The sequence below is a fragment of the Triticum urartu genome, chromosome 4 (genome assembly GCF_003073215.2).
Source record: "Triticum urartu cultivar G1812 chromosome 4, Tu2.1, whole genome shotgun sequence".
NCBI classification, from domain to species: domain Eukaryota; kingdom Viridiplantae; phylum Streptophyta; class Magnoliopsida; order Poales; family Poaceae; genus Triticum; species Triticum urartu.
This window is the reverse complement of record NC_053025.1, coordinates 281902311-281925355: the sequence shown is the minus strand read 5'-3', so window position 1 is coordinate 281925355 and position 23045 is coordinate 281902311.

Below are 23045 nucleotides of genomic sequence, written 5' to 3'. Positions count from 1 at the left end.
CTAGTTGGGACGACCGGGGATCTAGCATTTGGGGTTGTCTTCTTTTATTTTGGTTCCGTAGTCGGACCTTGATTGTATTCTGGATGATGTATGTTTAACTTGTTGTTTGTGTGAAGTGGCGATTGTAAGCCAACTCTTTATCCCTTTCTTATTCAGTACATGGGATTGTGTGAAGATTACCCCACTTGCGACTAAACCACCATGCGGTTATGTTTCTAAGTCGTGCCTCGACACGTGGGAGATATAGCCGCGTCGTGGGCGTTACAGTACACCTTCTATCACAGATCCGAAGGCAAGATATTTGTTGCTAAAAATGGATTCTTTCCAGAGAAGGAGTTTCTCTCGAAAGAAGTGAGCAGGAGGAAAGTGGAAGTTGATGAGGTAGTTGTACCTTCTGTAGAATTGGAAAGTAGTTCATGACAGAAATTAGTTCCAGTGATGCCTACGCCAATTATTTAGGAAGCTAATGATGATGATCATGAAACTTCAGATTGAGTTACTACCGAACCTTGTAGGTCAACCAGAGTACGTTCCGCACCAGTGTGGTATGGTAATCCTGTTCTGGAAGTCGTGTTACTAGACCATACGAACCTACGAACTATGAGCCCAGATTCTGCAAAATGGCTTGAGGCCATGAAATCTGAGATGGGATCTATGTATGAGAACAAAGTATGGACTTTGGTTGACTTTCCCGATGATCGGCAAGCCATAGAGAATAAATGGATCTTCAAGAAGAAGACTACCGCTGATGGTAATGTTACTGTCTACAAAGCTCGACTTGTTGCGAAAGGTTTTCGACAAGTTCAAGGAGTTGACTACAATGAGACCTTCTCACCCGTAGCGATGCTTAAGTATGTCCGAATCATGTTAGCAATTACCGCATTTTATGATTATGAAATTTGGCAAATGGACGTAAAAATTGCATTCCTTAATGGATTTCTTAAAGAAGAGTTTTATATGATGCAACCAGAAGGTTTTGCCGATCCTAAAAGTGCTAAAAAAGTGTGCAAGCTCCATCAATCCATTCATGGACTGGTGCAAGCCTCTAGGAGTTGGAATATACGCTTTGATAGTGTGATCAAAGCATATGATTTTATAAAGACTTTTGGAGAAGCCTGTATTTACAAGAAAGTGAGTGGGAGCTCTGTAGCATTTCTAATATTATATGTGGATGACATATTGTTGATTGGAAATAATACAAAATTTCTAGATAGCATAAAAGGATACTTGAATAAGAATTTTTCAATGAAAGACCTCGGTGACGCTACTTATATATTGGGCATCAAGATCTATAGAGATAGATCAAGACGCTTAATTGGACTTTCACAAAGCACATACCTTGATAAAGTTTTGAATAAGTTCAAAGTGGATCAGTCAAAGAAAGGGTTCTTGCCTGTGTTACAAGGTGTGAAGTTGAGTTAGACTCAATGCCCGACCACTGCAGAAGATAGAGAGAAAATGAAAGTTATTCCCTATGCCTCAGCCATAGGTTCTATCATGTATGCAATGTTGTGTACCGGACCTGATGTGTGCCTTGCTATAAGTTTAGCAGGGAGGTACCAAAGTAATCTGGGAGTGGATCACTGGACAGCATCCAGAACATCCAGAAATACCTGAAAAGGACTAAGGATATGTTTCTCGTTTATGGAGGTGACAAAGAGCTTGTCGTAAATGGTTACGTTGATGCTAGCTTTGACACTAATCCGGATGACTCTAAGTCGCAAACCGGATACGTATTTATATTGAATGGTGGAGCTGTCAGTTGGTGTAGTTCCAAGCAGAGCATCATGGCAGGATCTACGTGTGAAGCGGAGTACATAGCTGCTTCGGAAGCGGCAAATGAAGGAGTCTGGATGAAGGAGTTCATATCCGATCTAGGTGTAATACCTAGTGCATCGGGTCCAATGAAAATCTTTTGTGAAAATACTGGAGCAATTGCCTTAGCGAAGGAATCCAGATTTCACAAGAGAACCAAACACATCAAGAGACGCTTCAACTCCATCTATAATCAAGTCAAGGAGGGAGACATAGAGATTTGCAAAATACATACGGATCTGAATGTTGTAGACCCGTTGACTAAGCCTCTTCCACGAGCAAAATACGATCAGCACCAAGACTCCATGGGTGTTAGAATCATTACAATGTAATCTAGATTATTGACTCTAGTGCAAGTGGGAGACTGAAGGAAATATGCCCTAGAGGCAATAATAAAGTTGTTATTTATATTTCCTTATATCATGATAAATGTTAATTATTCATGCTAGAATTGTATTAACCAGAAACTTGATACATGTGTGAATACATAGACAAAATAGAGTGTCCCTAGTATGCCTCTACTTGAGTAGCTCGTTAATCAAAGATGGTTAAGTTTCCTGACCATAGACACGTGTTGTCATTTGATGAACGGGATCACATCATTAGGAGAATGATGTGATGGACAAGACCCATCCGTTAGCTTAGCATAACGATCGATAAGATTTATTGCTATTGCTTTCTTCATGACTTATACATATTCCTTTGACTATGAGATTATGCAACTCCCGAATACCGGAGGAACACCTTGTGTGCTATCAAACATCACAACGTAACTGGGTGATTATAAAGATGATCTACATGTGTCTTTGAAGGTGTTTGTTGGGTTGGCATAGGTCGAGATTAGGATTTGTCACTCCGAGTATCGGAGAGGTATCTCTGGGCCCTCTCGGTAATGCACATCACAATAAGCCTTGCAAGCAATGTAACTAATGAGTTAGTTGCGAGATGATGCATTACGGAACGAGTAAAGAGTCTTGTCCGTAACGAGATTGAACTAGGTATGAAGATACGGACAATCGAATCTTGGGCAAGTAACATACCGATGACAAAGGGAATGACGTATGTTGTCACTGCGGTTTGACCGATAAAGATCTTCGTAGAATATGTAGGAACCAATATGAGCATCCAGGTTCTGCTATTGGTTATTGACCGAAGATGTGTCTCGGTCATGTCTACATAGTTCTCGAACCCGCAGGGTCCGCACTCTTAACGTTCAATGACGATTTGTATTTATGAGTTATGTGTTTTGGTGACCAAAGATTGTTCAGAGTCCCAGATGAGATCACGTACATGACGAGGAGTCTCGAAATGGTCGAGAGGTAAAGATTGATATATTGGACGATAGTATTCGGACATCGGAATGGTTCCAGAGTGGTTCGGGTATTTTTCGGAGTACCGGGAGGTTACCAGAACCAAGGTTGTCAGAAGCGCAATTTTGAATCGGATCAGACCTCTGATGGTAGGATCCCAAATCATAGAATCTTCACTATCAGGATAGTAAAAACATAGATTCTATGAACTAAAATCGTAGAATCAGAGGGGTTAGTTTGGATCGTAAAGTCGTAGAATCGTATAACAGAATCGCGATTCTGACAACCTTGACCGGAACCCCCCGGGGAAGTAATGGGCCTACATGGGACATAGGGGAGAGAGAGGGAAGCCCACAATGGGAGGCCCCCCCATGGGTTGTCCGAATTGGACAAGGGGAAGGGGGTGCGGCCCCACTTTCCTTCCCCCTCCTCCTTCCCCTTTCCCCCTTCGAAAGAAAGGAAGGGGGGGCCGACTTGGACTAGGAGTCCTAGTCGGTTCCCCCCTGTAGGATCGAAAGTATGTCTAGAGGGGGGGTGATTAGACTACTTAACCAAATAAAAACTTAACCTTTTCCCAATTTTAGTTCTTGGCAGATTTTAGCTATTTTGGGACAAGTCAAGCAATCATCACACAATTCAAGCAAGCATGCAAAGAGTATATTGGCAGCGGAAAGTAAAGCATGCAACTTGCAAGAATGTAAAGGGAAGGGTTTGGAGAATTCAAACGCTATTGGAGACACGGATGTTTTTCCCGTGGTTCGGATAGGTGGTGCTATCCTACATCCACGTTGATGGAGACTTCAACCCACGAAGGGTAACGGTTGCGCGAGTCCACACAGGGCTCCACCCAAGGGTAACAGTTGCGCGAGTCCACACAGGGCTCCACCCATGAAGGGTCCACGAAGAAGCAACCACCCACAAAGGGTCCACGAAGAAGCAACCTTGTCTATCCCACCATGGCCATCGCCCACACAGGACTTGCCTCACTAGTGGTAGATCTTCACGAAGTAGGCGATCTCCTTGCCCTTACAAACTCCTTGGTTCAACTCCACAATCTTGTCGGAGGCTCCCAAGTGACACCTAGCCAATCTAGGAGACACCACTCTCCAAGAAGTAACAAATAGTGTGTAGGTAATGAACTCCTTGCTCTTGTGCTTCAAATGATAGTCTCCCCAACACTCAACTCTCTCTCATAGGATTTGGATTTGGTGGAAAGAAGGTTTGAGTGGAAAGCAACTTGGGAAGGCTAGAGATCAAGATTCATATGGTAGGAATGGAATATCTTGGTCTCAACACATGAGTAGGTGGTTCTCTCTCAGAACATATGAGTTGGAATGGTGTGTGTGTTCTGATGGCTCTCTCATCGAATGAGGAGGAGGTGGAGGGGTATATATAGCCTCCACACAAAATCCAACCGTTACACAGTTTTCCAATCTCGGTGGGACCGAATCAATGAACTCGGTCGGACCGAAAATGTAAACCTAGTGACCGTTAGTGATTTTCGGTGGGACTGACATGCAACTCGGTAGGACCGATATGGTTAGGGTTTGGGCATAACGTAATCTCGGTGAGACCGATTACACAAACTCGGTGAGACCGAATTTGGTAATTAGCTAACCAGAGAGTTGGTCAGGCAAACTCGGTGGGACCGATTTGCTCTTTCGGTGAGACCGAGTGGAACTCGGTGAGACCGAAAAGTTACAAAAGGGAAACACTGAGTTTACATTGCAATCTTGGTGGGACCGATTCGCTCTTTCGGTGGGACCAAAAAGTTACGAAAGGGAAACAGAGAGTTTGCAACCCCATCTCGGTGAGACCGAGATCCTTATCGGTAGAACCGAATTGCTAGGGTTTGGCAGTGGCTTATGACAAATGAAACTCGGTGGCGCCGGATAGGAAGAATCGGTAGGACCGAGTTTGGCTTAGGGTTTAGGTCATATGTGGATATGGGAAAGTAGTTGAGGGTTTTGGAGCATATCACTAAGCACATGAAGCAAGAGGCTCATTAAGCAACACCTCATCCCTCCTTAATAGTATTGGCTTTTCCTAAAGACTCAATGTGATCTTGGATCACTAAAATATAAAATGAAGAGTCCTGAGCTTTTGAGTTTGAGCCAATCCTTTGTCCTTAGCATTTTGAGGGTTCCACTTTCACATCCATGCCATGCCAATCATTGAGCTTTCCTGAAATAATCATCTTGGAATAACATTAGCTCAATGAGCTATATGTTGTTATGAATTACCAAAACCACCTAGGGATAGTTGCACTTTCAATCTCCCCCTTTTTGGTAATTGATGACAACATATAGATCAAAGCTTCGACAAATGATAATAAGCATGAAATATATCGTCGCTTTGAAAAGTATGTGATAAGTAAGAGCTCCCCCTAAATTTGTGCATATTTAAAATTTGCTTTGGACTGCAAATGCACAAGCAGTTAGAGTCATGGGTTACTCTTCCATGTCACATACATCTTGGTGGAGCGCTTAAAATGATAAGAATGAAATACATGCACTCATCACCAAGAATAATGAATGATCACATAAGATAGATAAGATAATAGCATTAAGCAAGCATTAAGTGTAGCTTATGATCAAACACATGATCATCAATGTCTCACAAGCATAGTATCTTAAGCACTCAAAAGCAAACAAGTTCGAAAAACCACCAAATAAAGCAAGAGAGAAAGGCAACACTCTCTCTCTCGAAGCCTATGATCTATACATCTTCTCCCCCTTTGGCAACAAGTTACCAAAAAGTTCCTAGAAAATGCATAGCACTAGATCGACGCTCAGGCTTGATCTTCAGGTGGTGGTGGAGTCCGGATCACTCCAAGGACGAAGGCTTCGGTAGATGCTGAAGTAGACGTTGGAGTTGGAGCTGAAGTAGATACTGGAGCTGGTGGAACTGAGGCTGTGGCTGGTGCTGCGGTGGTGGCTCTTGTGTCAGCAACTGGCACGGCAGACGACCTCGGACCTCTTGGCACTCTGGCAAAGGCATGAGTAGTAGTCCTGCCTCTCCTCTCCTGCATGTCCTCCTGGAGCTGCTCCACTGTAGACTGAACTTCCGTTACTTTGACATCCAAGTCATAGAACTTCTGTTCCATGATTCTCTCTAGGCTCTGCTGATTTTGAGTGAGGGTGGCCAGACTTTGCTCAATCCTCAGCGTGGATGCAATCAAGTAACCAAGCTGCTCTTGTTTGGTCTTCAAGAAATACTCAGATGCCTCCTCTTGAGTTGGCATCTTGGCAGCTTTCTCCTTCCTCGCCTTCTCCTTCTTTGCGTATGCTTGGGCAGATGATGGCTCGTTCTCAGTCATCACAACTTCATTGTTCTCAAAATCTGGACGGATGGGCAAATGTTCCTTATCCAATAAATATATGCCCGTGCCCATCTTGGAGTTGATGAGCTCCTGAATTTGAGGGGCATATCCGCAGCTCCTCTTCTGATCTGCTGCAGTCCTCTTGATTGTTTCCACTATGAGGCTCATCACCTTGAACTTCTGAGGCACATCAAACACATGTAGCAAGTTGATAGCATGGCCTCTGATCATCTTGTGATCTCCAGACTTGGGCAGTAAGGTGTGCCTCAAGATCCAATTGATAGTCGGGAGTCCTGACAGAAGGTAATGTACTGAGCCAAACTTGAAGGTATCAAGTGCTTCATTTGGGATCTCCTTGTACATATTTGACATTGAGTTGTGGTCCATTTTCTTCTTGGCATAGATATCCAAGTCATCATCTTGCTCCTCTGGGGCATTAATGATCTGTGCCCACTCAGCAACTGTGGATTGGTACCTTGTACCCTCAGACATCCATGTGATCCTCCCATCTGGATAAAAGTGAGCTGTGGAGTAGAACTGCATGATGAGTTCCTCGTTCCACTTTGTGAGCTTCTGCCCAACAAAGTCAGCTACTCCACAAGCTATGAAGCTGTCTTGCACTCCAGGATAGTGCTCCTCATTGTCCTTGATGTATGTCCAATCAACCCATCGCATATCACAGACAATGGGCTTCTTATCTAGCAGCACTGTCTCATAAAAATCCTGCTGCTCCTTGGTATGAAACCTGTAGTCCACGGCAGTCCTTCTCCTTGAAGCATATGGGTCTGCTTCTCTCCACTTCCTCAGCCCTGAATCTCTCCTGAGCTTCATGTCCTCAGCCACAGGATGAGCATCGTTGTGGTCTGGGATCTTGGGCTTTAGCTTCCTTAGGACATTCTCTTCCTCTTCTTCAGCAACAGTCTCAGGCACTGGGGACTTGTTCTTCTCAGCTGCAGGAATGCTCCATGTGTTCCTCTTGGGCTTTGGCTTTGGAGCTGGCTTGGCCTTGGAAGCAGCTCCCCCTGATTTTATGGCATCTCCCATTAGCTTGGGTGCCGTGGGTGCTGGTGCAGCTACCTCTTCTTCTTCCTCCTCTTCCATGATGGAAGCTTTGCCAAGTACTCTAGCCACAGTCTTCTTCACCCTTTCCTTTCTCTTCTTGCCTTCTGCAGCAACCGGCTCTTGGGGAGTGGGCTTCTCAGTTGAGGCTCTTGCCTTTGACATGGGCTGCCTGCCTGCTGGCCTTTTGATTTTTAGCCCTGGCTTTGTGCCTTGAGCTGGCTCAACTCTCTTGGAAGTGGCCTCTTCCTCTGCCACATAGTCTTCATCTTCGGAATCTGAAGTCCTCTTCTTCCTCTGTCTCGTGGCAGCCTTTGGCAAGTTGCTAGGAGTGCTCCTGCTGCCTTCATCAGAAGAGCTGGAGGGACTAGTGCCCTCACTCAACACCACTTGTTGTTCTGACATGTTCTGGCTATCACTTTGGTCTGACGTGCTGTAAGCTCTGACTGCTGACCCTGTGAACAGATTATAGATGAGGTAGAAAGGATGAGCATCACAAAATGCAGAGATTTTTGCAAAAAGAATGATCCAAAAACTTAGTTTTAGTTTCCTACTGAAATCATCTCGGATCTACCGATTTTCAAACTCGGTGATACCGAAGCAGTTTTGGAACCTAAACTAGTGAACTCGGTAGGACCGAGTCACAGTTCGGTGGCACCGAGACTGCTAGGGTTTCACAGAGTTCCAAAATCGGTCACACCGATAAGTAATTCTCGGTCAGACCGAGTCTCACTTGTGCAATGGCATAAGCCAAATCGGTGGGACCGAGTTTTTCAACTCGGTGGGTCCGAGATGGTTTCGGCGGAAACCTAAACCTAGAATTTTCGAATCAAACCTAATCTACGAGCGTTTTGACTGGATAGAAGTTTATCAAACGTGGCTAGAATCAATATGATCACAATGTGCTAGGAATCAGATGGAGGAATAGCACAAAGATCAAGTCCATACCCTAGTTCGGCGGGGACTTGCTACGGCGGCAACGGCGGGGCAGAATTCCCGTTGACGGCGACGGAGACCAGCGACTGGAGGCGGCTGGCGGTGAGAGGACGATCCGGAGACCACGAGGGCAGAACAGGCTATCGCGCGGGCGAAGAGGTTCGGAGAAATTTCCAAATTTTGCCCGTGACTATATATAGCCCGACCCTATCGGTGTGACCGAGTGGAACGATTCGGTGGCACCAAGATTCATAACTGCGTGCAGTTACTGAAACTCGGTGTGACCGAAAGGTTCAAATCGGTTGCACCGAGATCGAAAACCTAGATCAACTTAATGATCTCGGTAGGACCGAAAGTGGAGTATCGGTCAGACCGAGAATCATAAAGAGGTTTTGGAAGTTTAAGTCTATGACGAATCGGGGACTCCGAGTGCTCCTCACATAGAGTGGTTCGAATCTGACTTGATCAAATTTTGTGATGCAGCATGAATAGAGTTTGAGATGAGAAAAGCATAGATAGCTAGAGGAGGTTCTTAGGCATTCTTGTCCATCCACTTGGCAAAAGAAGATAAAACCGAACAATCAAAACAACAAGTGGATGTCCTTGAATGAGTAAAATATGCAACCAGCATGCTCACACAATAAGATGGCAAATGAAATATGTGACAAGGCATGCACAACCAATTCTAGCATCTATCAAGCAATTTGCGATGACTAGGTCATCTATATATGAGTATATTGACTTAGGAGCCAAGTGAGAACACTTGATCATAGGTCATACTCATCGTTTAAACTCAAGTGGGGTTACCACTTTTACATAAAGCATTGTTATGTTCACATCTTTAGAGTTGCTTTAGCTCAAGTCTTAGAGTAAAGCTCCCCCTAGATGTGATATCCCCCCTAAGAGGGATGAACTAACCTTGGGTTTTGTCGATGATGACTTCATGTAGATATTGAAGATGTGGATGCTCAATGTTGATGTAGATCTCTTGGAGCTATCCATTTGAGTGAATTGCACTTTCAATACCTACATGGGTTAGTCCCACAAGGAACAAACAAGGATATCCATAGACATAGAGTGATGCACACACAAGATGATGTCCATGAAAACTTTTAGGTTACCTTGTCCCTTGTCTTACCAACAAGAGGGTTTGTGACTCCTTGAACTAGTGCACGATATGGAAGTTGATTGCACTTGTTCTTGCCAAAATGATAAGAGTGAGATATGTTGGCGGAGTCACCCTCAAGAACTCTCTAGTTCTTCTTCTTTTGAATCCACATCATCTTGATGGGAATCCTTGGAGTTGTAGTCGTACTTGATGAAGTGGAACTTGAAGTAGTCTTGGGAATCCACTTGACTAAGGTCTTAGGAGCTTCTTCAAATGCATTAATTTCCTCTTGAAGCTTGTCCTTGCCTTTTTGCTCATAGTCTTGTGGTGGAAGATCATCTTGAGCTTGTGTCCCCTTGAAAGAAGCATCATACTTCTCTTGTTGAGGGACAAAATTTGTCTTGGGGTATTGATCTTCTTCCCACTCAACTCCATTGGCATTGAACTTTCGTTCAAAACCAACACCTTGATTCTTCCGGTGCATTCCTTGCTTGCGCACAATTTCCTCGAATTGCTTACTCCCGGCAAGGCTTTTGTACACTCCTTTCTCTATAATTCCCTTCAATAAACTATTTTCTTGCTCAAGTGTAACTTGGCTAAGAGAATCATTAGTGGAATCAAGAGAACTACTAGAAGCAACAATATTGGATTTAACATGATCATTGTTACTGCTAGAGTAAGAATCTTTCTTGTTACTAGACTTGACTTGAGGCATGTAAGTAGATAAGAGTAAACGCTTGGCAATGTAAGAAGAACTTTTCTTGCGGAGATCATCATTGATTGCCTTTAAGAACTCATGCTCTTGCTCAAGATTGAGCTTTTCAAAGCGTAATTTCTCATGAGCTCTTAAAAGCTCTCGATGATCTTCGAAGATAGAGTCATGAGCTAACTTAAGAGTTTTTAGTTCTTTAGTTAGAGCCTCAATCTTCTCCTTATCATTGTCATTCATTTTATCTTGATTAGCATGATTAATTGGTCTTTCATCATCATATTCATCACTAGAGTTGTCACCAAGCAAATCATCACCTAACAAGTCATCTTCATCACTATTGAAATCAACATACTCGGGGTGTGTTACCTTAGGACCTTTGGCCATGAAGTATCTTCCAATTCCTTCATTTGGTGAGTCAAATATGTCGTAGGAGTTGGTTGACACAAGTGCTAGACCGGCAACACCTTCATCTTGAGTATCTTCGGAGTCGGAGTGATAACTTCTCTCGGAGTGGCTGTCGGAGTCGGAGCCGGATACCCATTCACCAACATGAGCTTGATGTCTTCGTCTTGTATAGCTCCTTGATGATTTTTCCTTCCTTTCCGAATCCTTGCTTCTCCGTGAGTATCTTTGTTCATAACGATCATCTCTACTTCTCTCTCTTGGTGGTGATCCTTTGCTTCTTCTTTTTGGAGAATCTTCTCTTCTCTTGTAGGGAGCCGTACACTCATTGGAATAGTGTCCGGGTCTTCCACAACTGTAGCAGTTTCGCTCTCGACTAGAAGATATTTTGTCATTGTAGGACCTTGACTTGAAGCTTCTACCTTTGCTTCTACTCTTGTAGAACTTGTTGAAGTTCTTCACCATTAAGCTCAATTCTTCATTGAAGTCTTGTTTCTCACTTGATGATGTAGGGATTTCACATGAGGCTTTATAGGCACCACTTGATTTGTTGTGAAGTTCCTCTTTATCCTTAAGTGACATCTCATGAGCAACAATTCTTCCAATCACCTCCGTTGGCTTGAGATCTTTGTAATTGGGCATCATTTGGATCAATGTGCACACGGTATCATATTTTCCATCCAAGGCTCTTAGAATCTTCTTGATGATGAATCTGTCGGTCATCTCTTCACTTCCTAAGCCGGCAATCTCATTTGTGATGAGAGCAAGCCTAGAGTACATTTCAGCGACACCTTCACCATCCTTCATCTTGAACTTGTCAAGTTGGCTTTGAAGCACATCCAACTTGGATTCCTTGACGGAGTCGGTACCTTCGTGCATATCAATCAAAGTGTCCCAAATTTCCTTTGCATTCTCAAGACGGCTGATTTTGTTGAATTCTTCGAGGCACAATCCGTTGAAGAGAATATCACAAGCTTGAGCATTGTATTGCAACATCTTCAACTCTTCCGCGGTAGCTTCACGGTTTGGTTCTCTCCCATCAAAGAAGTCACCTTGCAAACCAACACAGACAATAGCCCAAACGGCGGGGTTATGTCCAAGAATATGCATTTTCATTTGGCTCCGACGGGGTTATGTCCAAAAATTAGTACCATCAAAGTAAGGACCTCTGGTGATAATTTCCCTCGCTAGACGCCATACTCTCCTAGGTTGTGAAACCAAGGCTATGACCACCAAAAGCTATGGAGATCAAAGCAAATGGAGACCAAAGCTCTGATACCACTTGTAGGATCGAAAGTATGTCTAGAGGGGGGGTGATTAGACTACTTGACCAAATAAAAACTTAGCCTTTTCCCAATTGTAGGATCGAAAGTATGTCTAGAGGGGGGGGTGATTAGACTACTTGACCAAATAAAAACTTAACCTTTTCCCAATTTTAGTTCTTGGCAGATTTTAGCTATTAGGACAAGTCAAGCAATCATCACACAATTCAAGCAAGCATGCAAAGAGTATATTGGCAGCGGAAAGTAAAGCATGCAACTTGCAAGAATGTAAAGGGAAGGGTTTGGAGAATTCAAACGCAATTGGAGACACGGATGTTTTTCCCGTGGTTCGGATAGGTGGTGCTATCCTACATCCACGTTGATGGAGACTTCAACCCACGAAGGGTAACGGTTGCGCGAGTCCACACAGGGATCCCCCCAAGGGTAACGGTTGCGCGAGTCCACACAGGGCTCCACCCACGAAGGGTCCACGAAGAAGCAACCACCCACAAAGGGTCCACGAAGAAGCAACCTTGTCTATCCCACCATGGCCATCGCCCACACAGGACTTGCCTCACTAGAGGTAGATCTTCACGAAGTAGGCGATCTCCTTGCCCTTACAAACTCCTTGGTTCAACTCCACAATCTTGTCGGAGGCTCCCAAGTGACACCTAGCCAATCTAGGAGACACCACTCTCCAAGAAGTAACAAATGGTGTGTAGGTAATGAACTCCTTGCTCTTGTGCTTCAAATGATAGTCTCCCCAACACTCAACTCTCTCTCATAGGATTTGGATTTGGTGGAAAAGAAGGTTTGAGTGGAAAGCAACTTGGGAAGGCTAGAGATCAAGATTCATATGGTAGGAATGAAATATCTTGGTCTCAACACATGAGTAGGTGGTTCTCTCTCAGAACATATGAGTTGGAATGGTGTGTGTGTTCTGATGGCTCTCTCATCGAATGAGGAGGAGGTGGAGGGGTATATATAGCCTCCACACAAAATCCAACCGTTACACAGTTTTCCAATCTCGGTGGGACCGAATCAATGAACTCGGTCGGACCGAAAATGTAAACCTAGTGACCGTTAGTGATTTTCAGTGGGACTGACATGCAACTCGGTAGGACCGATATGGTTAGGGTTTGGGCATAACGTAATCTCGGTGAGACCGATTACACAAACTCGGTGAGACCGAATTTGGTAATTAGCTAACCAGAGAGTTGGTCAGGCAAACTCGGTGGGACCGATTTGCTCTTTCGGTGAGACCGAGTGGAACTCGGTGAGACCGAAAAGTTACAAAAGGGAAACACTAAGTTTACATTGCAATCTCGGTGGGACCGATTCGCTCTTTCGGTGGGACCGACAAGTTACGAAATGGAAACAGAGAGTTCGCAACCCCATCTCGGTGAGACCGAGATCCTTATCGGTAGAACCGAATTGCTAGGGTTTGGCAGTGGTTTATGACAAATGAAACTCGGTGGCGCCGGATAGGAAGAATCGGTAGGACCGAGTTTGGCTTAGGGTTTAGGTCATATGTGGATATGGGAAAGTAGTTGAGGGTTTTGGAGCATATCACTAAGCACATGAAGCAAGAGGCTCATTAAGCAACACCTCATCCCTCCTTAATAGTATTGGCTTTTCCTAAAGACTCAATGTGATCTTGGATCACTAAAATATAAAATGAAGAGTCTTGAGCTTTTGAGCTTGAGCCAATCCTTTGTCCTTAGGATTTTGAGGGTTCCACTTTCACATCCATGCCATGCCAATCATTGAGCTTTCCTGAAATAATCATCTTGGAAATAGCATTAGCTCAATGAGCTATATGTTGTTATGAATTACCAAAACCACCTAGGGATAGTTGCACTTTCACCCCCCCCTATGGCAAGCCCCTTGGCCGGTCTCCCCCTCTCCTCCTTTATATACAGGGGCAGGGGGCACCCCAAAGCACAACAGTTGTTTCTTAGCCCTGTGCGGTGCCCCCCACCACAGTTTACTCCTTCGGTCATATTGTCGTAGTGCTTAGGTGAAGCCCTGCACAGATCACATCACCGTCACCATGCCGTAGTGCTGACGAAACTCTCCCTCGACACTTTGCTGGATCAAGAGTTTGAGGGACGTCATCGAGATGAACATGTGTTGAACTCGGAGGTGTCGTACGTTCGGTACTTGATTGGTTGGATCGTGAAGACGTTCGACTACATCAACCGCGTTAACCTAACGCTTCTACTTTTGGTCTACGAGGGTACGTGGACACACTCCCCCCCTCTCATTGATATGAATCCCCTAGATAGATCTTGCGTGATCGTAGGAAAAAATTTGAAATTGCATGCTACGTTCCCCAACAATGGTGGTGTTGCAAGTCTACTCCAAACAAAAGGTGAATCAAGTGCAGATCTAGATGGCAGTTCCTTACCTCCCCTCGTCTTAGAGGGAACGATCTTGGTTGTTGTATCTTTTAGATTTTTATCGTGATAAATATATAATAATCCCAAGTGACTTAACAAATATAGCTATGCTCCCCGGCAACGGCGCTAGAAAAAGGTCTTGATAACCCACAAGTATAGGGGATCACAGCAGTTTTTGAGGGTAGAGTATTCAACCCAAATTTATAGATTCAACACAAGGGGAGCCAAAGAATATTTGTAAGTATTAGCAGTTGAGTTGTCAATTCAACCACACTTGGAGATTAAATATCTGCAGCAAAGTGATCAGCAGCACAATAATATGATAGTTTTGATAGCAGTGGTAACAGTAGCAATGGTAACGGTAACAGCAGTAACAGTTTTGTAGCAGTTGTAATAGCAGCAATAGCAATAGTAACTTAGCAAGAAAAATATGTGGAAAACTCGTAGGCATTGGATCGGTGAATTCGTTGGATGCTATTCATCATATAACAGTCATAACCTAGGGCGATATAGAACTAGCTCCGGTTCATAAATATAACGTAGGCATGTATTCCGTAAATAGTCATACATGGTTATGGAAAAGAACTTGTATGATATCTTTTGTCCTACCCTCCCATGGCAGCGGGGTCCATAAAGAAACTAAGGGATATTAACGTCTCCTTTTAATAGAGAACCGGAACAAAGCATTAACACATAGTGAATACATGAACTCCTCGAACTACGGTCATCACCGGAAACTATCCCAGTTACTGTCATACTGGGGTTTACGGATCATAACACGTAATATGTGAATATGACTTGCAAGATCGGATCTAGAAGATAGATATAACGGTGAAAACATAAACGGTTCAAATCTGAAATCATGGCACTCGGGCGCTAGTGACAAGCAATAAGCATAGCAAAGTCATAACAACATCAATCTCAGAACATAGTGGATACTAGGGATCAAGCCCTAACAAAACTAACTCGATTACATGATGAATCTCATCCAACTCCTCACCGGCCAGCGAGCTACGAAGGAATTACTCACTCCCAGTGGGGAGAATCATGGAATTGGTGATGAAGGAGGGTTGGTGATGACGAAGACCGAAGATTCCCCTCTCCGAAGCCCCAAACGGGCTCCAGATCTGGCCTCCCGGTCAAGAACAGGAGGTGGCGGTGGCTCCGTATTGTGAAACGTGAGGAAACTTCCTCTTATTTTTTTTCTCCGAAAATAGGTATTTATGGAGTTGGAATTAGGGTCATGGGGGCACAAGGTGACCACAACCCACCAGGGCGTGCCTGGAGGGGGTGGCGCGCCCTGGTGTATCATGCCCAACCAGGGCACCCCCTCTGGTGGTTCTTGGTCCCAATGTTTTTTATTTATTCTGAAATAAATCTCCAAAAAGTTTCGCTCCATTTTGAGAACTTTTATTTCTGCACAAAAACAACACAATGGTTGTTCTGCTGAAAACAGCATCAGCCCGGGTTAGTTTCATTGAAATCATGCAAATTAGAGTCCGCAAAAGAGGAAAAGCGTTAGGAAAAGTAGATACGATGGAGACATATCAACCATGAGCGGGGGTGTAGCCTCCAACATCGGGTCATCCGACACCAGGGGCATCATGGTCCTGGCTGGGTAGACCACAGAACGGGGCAGCTGCCCAGATACGAAAAAGGTGTGCAACTACATCAGAGCGTCGTAAAGGTGCACACAGGTGGTGTGTAACTCATGGCGAAGAGCTCGGTTAGCTCGATCTAGACCATCAGCATGTCGAACAAAGTTCTGGTGGTAGAAGGACTCGCGGGTGACAGTGGTGTAAGAAGCAGTGTAGTATCCCTGCTCACCCTCGCTGGATGCGGTAGCAATGTGTCTGAAAGGGGAGGTATCCAACTCCTGATACTCTCCACGAAAACATGTCAGAGCAGCATAAGCAGCATCGTGGATTGCCATATCGATGTTCACTCCAACACCATGAGCAGTGTGCAGCACAGTAGAGGAGTTACCATCATGAGAATAGAGGCGGACGATGGCATGGTACTGCTCCTGGTTAAAGTCACGGTACTGCTCGTACACGGTGTACTCGGGGTGCCAGCGATAACCTAGATAGGTCATCATCTCAGCTAGCGCAGCTAGTGATCCTGAGGCTCCAATAGCCGTCGTGTGGCGCACGACCTGCCTCATAGGATCCATCTAAAAGCAGAGACGTTTCAAAGGAGTCAAATGACAGTGTGTGTATTATTCAATATACTTTTCAAAGGAATTATTGCAGATAATCTAGCTCTTTGTGTGAATGTGATTCACGAGATCCTAATGCTAGAGTTAGAAAATTCATTTGACCCGTATAGAAGAGAGATTAGAGTCCAAGAGTATAGACGATGAATAAAAGATCCTAATACCACCCAATGGCAACGTGGGTCTGTAAGCCACAAAGCCATGTTAGTAAAAGTTTTCCAATGACTAGACACAACTTCGGCCAAGGAGTTATGAAGGGGGGTTCCTACAGGAAGTCGACTCTGATACCAACTTGTGACGCCCCCGATTCAATCGTACACTAATCATACACGCAAATGTGTACGATCAAGATCAGGGACTCACGGGAAGATATCACAACACAACTCTAGACACAAGTTAAAATAATACAAGCTTCATATTACAAGCCAGGGGCCTCGAGGGATCGAATACATCAACTCGAATACACAAGAGTCAGCAAAAGCAACAATATCTGAGTACAGACATAAGGTTAAACAAGACTACCTTAAGGAGGCAAACACAAAAGCAACAACGATCGAAGAGGCAAGGCCTCCTGCCTGGGACCTCCTAACTACTCCTGGTCATCGGCGGTCTCCACGTAGTAGTAGGCTCCGTCGGGGTAGTAGTAGTAGTCGACGGGGGTGGCATCTGGCTCCTAGGATCCACCATCTGATCGCAGCAACCGGATATAGGGGAAAGAGGTAGCAAAGCAACCGTGAGTACTCATCCAAAGTACTCGCAAGACTTACATCAGAACTATGCTAAGTATGCATCGGTATCAAAGGAGTGGGGTTGTATCTATGGACTGAACTGCAAAAATGCCAATATAGAGGGGAAGGCCTAGCCTATCAAAGACTAGCATCTTCAAGCATCTTGCAGCATTCAGAAGAGTACATAATAGCATATTATAATTAAAGCATGGTGTAGTATTAACTCCTAGAGATCCTTCCTCGACTCCTTGTGAGAAAGCAATCCCGGAGCCAACATATCCATCTCATATCTCAAGTATCCATTTCTAGTTGTAATAGATCAGGATACAACTCCAAGCGTCATTACCGTGGACACGGCTATTCGAATAGATAACTTCCCTGCAGGGATGCACCACATTTCCCAACACGCTTGATTACTCTGGCCGGACACACTTGCCTGGGTCATGTCCGGCCTCGGAAGGTCAACACGTCGTAGTCCTACCTAGGTTCCACAAAGAGGTCCCCGTCGGTGTACATCCTAAGCACTCCGGGGTCTTGGGCCCATCGCCCATTGCACTCTGGGTCATTGTGAGCAGGGTTGATACCAGCGCCACCTCGGATGGCCGGCACGATCCGACTATGCCACAATGCTGAACTGGACGTCTGACAGAGATTTTAGAATAAACGTACGACGCCGAGTGCCCATAACTGTTCCCGCATGGTGGTTAGTGCGTATAGGCCAGTGGCCAATTTAGAACAAATACCCAGACCAGTTAGTGCATTATTAAATGAAGCGACGACTGTCGAAACAAGTCCGGAGGTACCACCACATCCTAGGTGGTACCGCTAACAGCCAGCCACCACCGTAACTCTCGCGAGTGCTCTCCGGTCCCGGTTGACTTTAACAAGGGTCTAAAGTAAAGTCAGGGTAACCGTGTTTCCAAAGCATCAAGGGGGAAACCCGAGGAATCACCCTCGATGGATTTCGCTCGATGTAATCATCAAGGTGAACATAGGAGGAATCACCCTCGAGGTTCATGCTTGAGGGGTTGCACGACAGAGTCGTCATCGGGGGTGGTGAAGGAGGAATCACCCTCGATAGACCATGACCGATTAGCTATGTTGTAGAGATATCATCAGGAGTGCGTTACGAGGTATCACCCTCGGCACTCGATAGTAGCTCTGCAGAGTCGTACAACTAATTAAGGGGGTGTGATGTGATGTGTCGGGCCCTGGACGTCGATCACGTTGATTGAGTCATCAGTCATCAAGCAGGGGCAACTGGGACAAGGTGAGGGGTCACTGATGGATCACTAACCAACCTATACTAAGCAGTTTAGGATAAGCAAGTAAGGTACAACGGCAGGTTACAAAAGCAAGCTATGCATCAGAATAGGAGCAATCAAATATAGTAGCAAAATCTAATGCAAGCAAGAGAGAGAATGGAATGGGCGATATCGTAATGATCAAGGGGGGTTTGCTTGCCTGGAAACTTTGCTGAAAAGGGAGAAGGGTTGTCGATGACATAGTCGATCACAAGGGCAGCATCGGTCTCGGGATCTACCGGAGAGAAGAGGGGGAGGAAACAGTAAATACAAAGCACACAGATACATCACTAAGCATGACATGACAATATGCGGTGCTAGGGGTCTCCTAACGCAGTGCCACACGATATCGACGAAGGAGGGAAACATCTGGCAAAGTTTTCCCGAAGTTTGGCATTTTCTGGCAGATGAAAAGAGGGGGATGGCTCCATGTTCGCTATGCTAGGGGCATGTGACAGACGAATAGAGGGCATATTCGGATTCGTCATATTTTTCTGAGAAACTTTCATATATAAATTATTTTCAACCAAGTTACGGTTTTATTTTATATGATTTTTCTAAGTTTAAAACATTTTTTGAAATTGCTATTATTTAAATTAATTTAGAAAAAGGAAATATTGCGTCAGCATGATGTCAGGGTGACATCGGTAGTGTCAGCTAACTGGTCAAACTAACACGTGGGATCCACCTCTCATAGACAGAGAAGTTAACCGGTGGACTAAAATTAACTAAACTAACTAATTAAGCAGTAGGGCCCACTAGTCTGTAACTACTTAGGTTAACTAAAATTAATTCAGCTAATTTTATTAATTAGTGGGGGTGGGCCCCATCTGTCAGCTGCATGGGTCGGTCCAATCAGCATGGTGGACCAGGTCAACAGGCCGGCCGGGCCCCTTAGGCCCACGGGTCAGTGACCCAGGGGTGGCCCCGGGCCAGCCACTTCAGCGCGGGTGGTGGCGCGCCGACGACCAAAAACACGACAGAGCTTCGCCGGAAGTGGTCGGGGTCGCGCCTCCGGCCACCATTTGGCGCGCAGAGTGGCGCGTTCGAAAGAGGGGGCTCGTGCGCATCCGCCCGTGGTCGTATTTGGGGCTAGGACGGGTGGATTCGACGGCGATGTCGAGCGGAACTATCGCCGGAGTTCGGGCATGGACGGGCTCATGGCCACGGCCAAGCCAACGGGTGGCGGCGTTCGACTCGCGTGAGTGTGCCGCGTCCAACGGTGCAAACGGGAGGGCAGAGGTGGCCGGACTTGGCCAGGGCGGCGCTAGCAGACGGCGCCGGCCACGGGTGCTCGACGAAAACAACGAGGTGCGAGGCGATCAATCGAACTAGGCGCCCAGGCGGCATCTACAGGAGGCTACGAGCACACTGGGGGGCTCGGACGCGACGAGCAGATGTTGTGGTTGCGGTTGTGCCATTGACGGCGGTAGCGAGCTCGCGGCAATGGTGGCAAAATGGCTACAGGACGAGCGCTAGGCAGAGAGAGAGAGAGGATACGGTGCGGAGCTCATCATGTGGGCGCACGGGGGCCCGGTGACGGGTTAGTAGCAGCAGCAGCATGGCAACGATGGTGGACGATGGTGGCGACCCGATGAAGAAGAGGGAGCGGGCGTCGTCTTGGAGGTCCTCGGCACCGTCACGGTGGTGCAAACGGGGCCGCGGAGTACGGGGATTCTTCTGGGCAGGGTCTCAAGCGGCGGCGAGAACGGTGGACGCGTGGGCAAGCTCGTCCATGGTGATGGGCTTGTCGGACGCGGCGGATCTGGAGAAGGGGGAGAGGCGGAGAGGGAGAAAGAGGGCGAGTGGGGAGGCAGGGCGAGTGGGAGAGGTGGCAGGGGGGAGACCGAGGCGTCGGCCTTATCCTCCGCCAGCGAGGCCGGCGAGGGGGTCAGGTGGCGACCGAGGGACTCGGTCAGGCGTACAGTGGAGCGGAGGGGGAGGACGATGGGGGAATGGGTAGGTGAGCTGGTTGGCTCGGGTGGGCCGTGGCCCAGGGGGTAGGGGCTTTCTCTCTCTTTTTTAGTAGTTTTTGTTTTTCTTCTATTTGTTTTCTGTTTTCTTATTTATTATATTTTACTTTTACATTTGTAAAATATAAACCTAGTCTCTAAATTAGTATTATTAAATATACCACTGCCACAATTAGTTGGGGTTTAAATATAATAGTTTACTGTTATTATAATTTAAAAGCAATTACATTATTACTTAAGCCACTATTTTGATTAATCTGGGACATTAAAACACTTTATAAAAATGTTGGTTCACCACCATAATTAGTTATGGAATATTTGCAACATTATGAGCTTTTTAGTTGTGATATTTTGAAAACTTTAAATTTTTGACTTTAATTTAATTTTGAAATTAAACTGGATGGAATCAAAGGGGGATTTAGCAACAGTGAAAACGATGACATGGCACCATTAACATGGGATTACTATAGCTTAATTATCTAGGCGTTACAGCTGTGTAGATGGGTTGTGGGTGAGATGAGAGAAAAGGCGGGCAACCCGACAACAATTTGTTTCTCGCAGGCGTGTGCAAATGCGGTTGGTCTCGAAACGGTCAATGACAAGAACAGAGAGAACCGGCAACTACGAACTGATGCAAGTTTTGGAAAATGACGACAAACAAATGTCGATGCAGTGTGAATGATGTGATGATGAATGCAACAAACAAATAAATCACACGGAGACAACAAAATAACGGAAGGCATTCCCTTCGACCACGGCGGCATTTGGAGATGAGTTTAGGGACTTGTGCCACCATATTGAGAGTCAGGGTGTTTTCATCACTAGCCCCATATATGATGAGATGCCCTAATTCCCATGTGAGGAGAGCCACCCCCACCACCACTTTAGTGTTATGAGTGACTCCATCATATGTGAGATTGAGTGCACCTACCTCGAGGGAGTGAGTGAGCCACCACATATAGAGAGTGAGATAGTTGATAGGTCATGTGAGGACACTTTCAACACTAACAACTTAATCTCTACCTCTATTGTGTCTTATCATTTGGTGCTAGGTCCCATTATGATGACGCGCCAATTCTTGACGACTTCATTCACCACATGGTTCCATCACGATGATGATGTCATGATGGATGATGTGTACATTTACCACGCATACACGTTGGTTCATTTGTCTCTTTTATAGGTCCCCATAGTTACTCGTCAACCTCGCAAGCGCATGAGTTGATGAAACGAGCTCTAGAGAGCAACAACGATGTGCGCCACCATAGAGTGCTTACCCTCCACCACCCTCTTTGCGCAAGAACTTCACGCATTTCTTCTACATGACTCTCACATGGCTATGGGTTACTTTTCATTACATATTATATGCCCATCTTACCATGATCACTTTGCATTTTATGATCACTAGCAAGATGGCCGTGCATTGCACGGAACATCAAGATGCATTTTTGTACAAAACATATGGTGTGATTGACCCATGCAAGAGTAATCCCATGTGTAAAAACTAATGATATCTCAAGAATTTTATCAGAAAAATGGTATCTCAAGAATTTCATTGAAAAAAATAATATCTTGAGAAAGATGGGAGATAAGGTGAGGAGTGGGTGTGGTGGTGACTGGTGGTCGGACTGGGCGGAGGCATGGGGATGGACGGCGCCGGCAGCGGCCACCATGCCAGATTGTTCCAGAGACTTCCTTTTTTAATTGCTCAGCAATGAGGTTGTGGGAGATAAGGATGAACAAGGCAAGGCCTTATCTGTAAATGTGAAGAGAGGTGCGGGTATCTTTTGTAAAATTGTCATAGTTTGCTTTCTACCTGTCACATATAGATCAGACGGTCTATATTACAAGATGGCAGGCACACCATCATCACCAACTCGGTTTTTTATAAGAGTAGAGATTTCTATGCTTTTTTTCATGCATTTGTGAGCCATGTTTTGCATTACACATGATTCATGACTCTACCACTTGTATTATGTTTGCAAGCTTGGTGAAGATATTACTTGTTATTACCGTGTCTGCTTTGCGTTCGTGCTTACGATGTTACATTAATCATGATTCATGTTCATGCTTGCAATATGGCATGTGCATTTATTATGCCTATTATTTGCTCACATGACATGATTACCATGATTTACTTTAATATGTTGCATTTTCTCAATGTTGTACAATCGTATGTGAATCCACATATATTATTGAATAGTGCCTTGAGGGCGGTTCTTAAAAAAAAAGCCCTCCATTTGGTATTTTCCCTTCACTTCATTAACCATATATTTGGAGCTACTAAATTATGTTGTGGTGTTGTTCTTATTTCTTTAGTGACATATATGAGGTTCTATTACTATTCCAAAAGTGTCAAGTTAGTTCTAATTCCACATAACTATTCATCAGGGTTCTAAAAATAACTACGTTATTCACAAGGCGGCTTATTTGGGTCTTCTTCTATTCCACTCTGTTGCCATATTCTCCTCTGCCAGGTCCTTGTTTTTGACGGAAG